This window comes from Vespa mandarinia, chromosome 11 (genome assembly GCF_050613455.1).
Source record: "Vespa mandarinia isolate Hongniang chromosome 11, ASM5061345v1, whole genome shotgun sequence".
NCBI lineage: Eukaryota > Metazoa > Arthropoda > Insecta > Hymenoptera > Vespidae > Vespa > Vespa mandarinia.
Genome location: NC_140820.1, coordinates 3,601,135 through 3,607,500, shown reverse-complemented (window position 1 = coordinate 3,607,500; position 6,366 = coordinate 3,601,135). Strand labels below are relative to the sequence as shown.

The 6,366-nt window shown below is 33.1% G+C and overlaps 1 protein-coding gene across 1 annotated transcript in view; it reads right to left on the bottom strand.

Annotated features, from left to right (window-relative positions):
* dnr1 (E3 ubiquitin-protein ligase defense repressor 1) overlaps positions 1 to 6,366 on the bottom strand; it is a 119,239-nt gene that overhangs the window by 76,464 nt on the left and 36,409 nt on the right. The gene's annotated exons all lie outside the window — the stretch shown is intronic.

Sequence of the window (6,366 nt, the reverse complement as noted above, 5' to 3'; positions counted from 1 at the left end):
TAAAATCACCGATTGTCCTGGTTCGCTACGTTCGTGTTACCGAAGCTAATTACAGACGTGATGCGGATCATATCGTTTCTTCTCTCTCATTCTCTCATTACCTCTTCTTCTTCTTGTTGTTAAACCGATATGGAAGAAGATTCAGGGAAGGATCATGATTTTCTACGAGAATACTCGTTCCTTCGTGCTAGAAACATGATTCCGTGCCATACAGGGAGAGACAGAGAGAGAGAAAGAGAGAGAGGGAGAGAGGGAGGGAGAGAGAGAGAGATAGAGAGGAAGAGATAGAAAGAGAGAGATAACGCGGAGTATAGTTGAAAGGCAAAGATGGTTTTGTTAATTATCGTGATATCTGCGATATGATACACCACTTGTAATTGAGATCTTGATTTATTACGATATTAAAGAAATTATTCCTATAATTGTTGATTTAAGAAATTGATTTTATATCGCGAAAATTTTTTACAAAGATAAAATATTTATGTTATAAGAATATTTTATTAATCCCGTCGAGAGTAATTTTTAATTTTGATATTTCCACGTCTTTTAATATCCCAAATGTACGATGTAACGAGAAAGCTTTCAAAGTAGATAATCTCTCCTTTTTTTTTTTCTTTTTCTCTCATTACTTTCGTTAAAAAAAAAAAAAATTCCGATAAGTACCACAACGACAAATTAATCTTTTTACTCGCGTATCGCATATTATGTTTTCGTTGAAAGGTTGCGTTAAAAAGTGCTACAACTCGACTTTTTAAACAGTACGAGATTCAATTTAATGCCAGATGTTACTGAGAAAGAAGAAAAGGATTTTATCCAGTCGCTTTAGAACCGAAAGCTTTTATCTAAGCGAACGTCCATAAAAATAAATGGAAGATGGACAGAATTACTTCACCTTTAATTACATTCCATCCCTCGTCACGATTTCAATCTAAAATTTGCTTCGAGAAGGCCGAATATTTCGCAGTGGTGAAATTAAATGTCCGAGAATAACCGGAATGCTTTTTAATTTCCACACAATGGGGGAATGAGAGGGATGAGTTAAGGGGGTTGAAGGAGAAAAAGATAATCGACTAGCGAGCTTTCCCACGTCTGTCACGTTGAAAAACACATTCCAGGCACTGGAATCTCGTCGATCGATTTCACCTTGTGTATTTTCCGCCTTGTGATTCTTCCGCAGTTGAATAACTAAAATTAATTATAAAAAATAAAAGGTCAAGCAATTACGATAATTATAACAAAAAAAAAAAAAAAAGAAAATAAAGAAAAGAAGAAAAAGAAAAGAAAGAATGAAAGAAAGAAAAAGAGAAGGGACAAAAAGGAAAAAAGAAAGAATTCGTAGAAACGTTCCTTAAAGAAAAAAAAAAAAAAAAACAAAAAAACAAAAAAAAATTTTTTTTAACTAAATATTTTGTCATCGTCGAAGGAGACATTTATAGCTGTCCCATAATCAAGTTAAAAGGTTGATCGAGTAATTCATGAGCGAACATCTATACCGATGACAGATAAAAAGCAAATAGTGCTCTTTTAACGTGGCACGTTCCGCGAACGCGTGCTTCAAATATATTCATAACCGACGTCTGGATAAGCATCGAATTCAAAGTGCTTTATACGAAGGAATTCTCTATTCTAGAATCGTATCAAACGAGGTGCCTTTCAAAAATTTTATGCTACATTTTCATACAAAAAAAAAAAATTTCTTTAAAGAGAGAGAGAAAGAAGGAACTCTTACTGAACTGAATTTCGAATAGAAGCAAACTTCGACTATAATCGATCGAACGTCAAGCGATTAAACGATAAAGAAAAAGAATATTCATTCATCGAGAAAGACAAAGAGAAAGGAACTTTAAATGAAGTAGGTCTCCTATTAAGTAACTTCTATACCTACTATCATTATACAGTATAAGCTTAATTCGTTGTTACGCAAAAGCTCGATATACCTGAGATGTTTCTGATAAGAGAATAGGAATTTCGGAAATTTCCCAAAGGTAAAACCATTCCGTAATACGGCAAATTCATGAGCATAGATATATATATATATATATATATATATATATATATAAAAATATATATGTACTTAGAACACATACATATTATATATATTCGTGACACGAGTCTCATACTTGTAATCTAATAAAGACATCGTACAAGGGACTCTTACTGGAAGACTTTAAATTCAAATGTAACCTTATACTATTCGATCTCGCATTAATGGAAAAATCGAATCTGTCCATATGGGATCGAAGGGACTCTCTTACGAATTCCGTAGAAGATTCCGTTACGAGTAAAATTTCAAGCATCCTTGAATGGTTCCCTTTGCGTAAGTCAAATCGTCCTTAAATATTCAACACACTTGTGTCACGTTTTCGAACAAACTTTCTTATACCGATATGATGCTATTCGTTTCAAATGATTGAGAAGAAAATTTTTTTTCACGTCATACGACGTAATAATTTAACATAAGAATTACAAGAATTTTTTTAAAACTTTATTTTTAATATCTATCCCATTACTTCGTCAAATGTAATTACTATTTGAAAGTTTATCGCATAATAACAAAAATTTTGAAAATTCAAAAATACATATACGATTTTTCAAGATGTCGAGATATATTGTAAATATCGATCAAAAATGCAAAAAGGGCTCTCGCAATTCACTTTCGGTAAGTTTAATCAAGATGAGAAAAAGGAAAAAATATTATTTTAATCTCGACAGAGAAACACATTTTGCAACTCAGCTCGAACTCAATCTCTCTCTTTTTCTTTTATATATATACATATTATATATATATATATATTAACACTGGAAACATAATTTAACCGAAATTACATTTTGCTTCTTTCTTGTAGTCATATATCGTCTGATTTTCTCTGTCCTACGCGCGTTCATAAATTTCACTCGCACTCTCTCTCTCTCTCTCTCTCTCTCTCTTATTCTTTTAAAGAGAAAGAGATATGCGAAATATTAAAGTAACAAAATAAATGTGCTCGCGTGCGTGAACGATTCCAGCCAATCAAGCCGTGTTTCATAGCCGTGAAATCAAGTGATGCGTCTACACTCAAGACACGCCCTCTTAATTAATTTCATTTCCAAGATTTCAAGTTAGTCCGACCTCGACTATTCGACCTTTCAAATACGCGTTCCTAACTTATTTCCTTCGACAGGGAACATCAATGTTCGAGCTTCCCTTCGAGAATTCTTTTCAGTCTATAAACTCGTACAATTTCAAAAGAATTCATGAACAAATTCGTTTACCACCAATTGAACATGACTGCTATCGAAATCAATACTTTTGATGAAACATTTGATCTATACATTTTAATAAAACTAGATATCTATGGAAAAATATCATAAAGTTCATTTTTTATGATTTAACGATGGAAACCTTTAAAAATATGTAGATATAACGTATAGAATTATCCATCGAGATTTAAATATTCAATTTTCTCAATGGAACAGCTATTTCTGTTGCAACAAAAGAATCTTCTTCGAAGCAATATCTATAAAAAGAAAAAATAAATATGGTAACGTACATATCAGGAAAAATCTTCTTCCGAGATAACATAGAAGAGAATTGTGAATTCCCCTATGATTCCACATTCGAATTGCAGATTGTATCTTCTTAAACTGATCGAAGATTCGAACTTGATCTTACCTGGAACAAAAGAAAAATGATGGTTAGTTGTAGTTACGTAACTTTATTCAATCATATGTCGTATTGAAGTAAAATGCATTTGCGTAAAAATAAATTGAATGTAGGACGATATTGAAGAAAATTATGAAGAAAAAAAAAAAAAAAAAAAAAGAAATCATTTGAGAAGACCATAAAATGTTATCAATAAATGTTACGAAATAAATGTTATATCGATCGATCCAGTACATTCGCCAAATCGTCACTTCATTTTCATAGAATAGAAACCTCAGAGACGCAATTGCGAAAACTCAATGGTATGCAATTTAATCGCAAACGATCACGTTTCACGCTAATCACACAATAAAATTCGTTTCTCTTTTATTTTACAGTCCAATGGTAATTCTTCAAAATGAACGAACCGGTGTTTCGAACATGATAACGTTATATTATACTCTTGCATGAAAACACATGAACACTCTCGTGTGAACGCGTAGATATGTCCCGGTATATAATGATGTTTTAACAAAAAAGAGAGGTATCTAGAGAACCGGTAGTATAATTATTCCCTTACGCGTACTAATGTAGGTATTGTTTTTCCAACTGTAATTTTGTACCTTCATCAATGGTCGTAAATGTTAGGAAGGATGCGAGTTCGTTGATCCAATGATCGTTACTAGTGTCAGTGTTGGTCATTTCATAAATTTTCTTTTGTATATTCAATTAACATGGAAAATAGCTAGAAAGCAACAAAACGAAATAGATAGAGATAGAGAAAGGGAGGGAGGGAGGAGAGAGAGAGAGAGAGAGAGAGAGAGTGTGTGTATGAAGAGAGAACTACTCGTTTTGTTTCATTGCACAATATCTGCCAGCAAGAGCTCTGACGTAATATTCTGCTTCTGAAACCATTGTTCGCATAGAGCTTTTAGTACAGTTAGTCGAATGGTAAAATGTTGGCTCAAAGTGACTTTGCTTGCATTAACGCGCCATTCGTGCGGGATTAGCATCCGAACAGTGGGATGATATTTATAGACGACAACGAATACCGGTTATAGTCCCTATTACTTAAAGTATTATCGACTCAAAGTTAAATCACATGATTCTTATTGGCTTTATGATTGAACTACTAAAATTCAAGATGTTTAACGTGTCGAAAATAAGAAAGTAAACATGTAAATGCTTGTTACATAATAAATCCCGTTCTTTAATATGATTTAATAATTTATATCGTTATAACGAATTTACAAGTTGAAACGATCGATAAGAGTAGCTACATAATGGACAACGAGAAAGGCATTAAATTCGCTGGGAAGCCGATAGGCAAAGCCTCGTGTGTATCGTAGCTAAGCCCTAAACTGTTGTTTACGATCAACTCGATGCTTACAGACGTAATATTGCATCGCCAGAATGTACGCACCCATCTCCTCATAATTCTGCTCTTAATACCTACCTCTCTCTCTCTCTATATATATATATATATATATATATATATATGTATGACACGCCTTATGGATAACGTTGACAAATAAAAGTACGAAACGATCCTTAAATGCGAGTTTCATGGCGGTTAAAAAGAAAAATTATCGGGTCAGTTGTTTTCCGACTTAGATCGGACCTGTCGATAATGAAAGAGAAGGAAAGTGTGGATTCGATCGAAATGGAACGTTGTCATACGTCATTGAACTCGCCTTGATTTCCACTTGAACGATAATCAAAAAAAAGACGAAGAAAGGCATAACAGGCAACTAAAATGACCCCGATATCTCAAAAATACAGAACGATAAAACTTGACGAGTTTGGAATCGTCAAATATCGATTCACTTTTATCACGATATTAAATAAAATTTGAAGTTATTTTTTATATCGACGAATAGAAAATTTTTAACAAATAATACAAATTAATTTCTTATGGAATTAAAAAGAAAATGAGAAAAATATGATTAACTTTAAATATATAAATTATTAACAATTATTTCTGTTTTATCGCAATTTAAAAACTCGTACCTTGACCGAAATATAACGCTCCGCGACCGCATTGATTTTCCATATATCATGGTGTTTCAGAATAGGCACCGCACGTGTCCGGAGCAGAATCGCTTGCGACAAACATGTGCGCACGCGCACGCTACCGGGTTTAGAAACGTGATATTGTGACAAGCGATATTTATTACATACGAGTTGTAACGATTCGTGACATGTTATTTATGGGAATTCTTTTTTATCAGTACGATAACTTTCCTCTTCCCTTTACTTTGTTATTTTCCTTAACGTTTTTCCATCACTTCGTTTATTCGTTTTTAATGTCGTTAAAATATGCATTAATTAATAGATGAATTTTTTGTGGATATGTATATATGCAATAAAGATACGTATAACCATCTTCACATATATAAGACCATAATCAACATGAGTTTGAGATAAAATTCATGGACACGTTATTCTCTCGTACACAGAGAAAACACAGTATAGATACATGTAGTTTATTTGAAAATGACCCCCTGGAGATATAATTTATGAACAGAGAGAGAGAGAGAGAGAAAGAGAGAGAGAGAATATGAGACAAACAGAAACAGAATATTAACAGACGAGAAGTGGTATGTTGACACGCCATAAAGCTTCTGAATCCTTCTTAATGAACCACAATGATTAAACAATGGTTAAACCGCTGTCCTTATAGTGAACTATGACTTCAACAAAACTCGAGCATCAGAGTGAGGGAGGACGATATCATACGCATG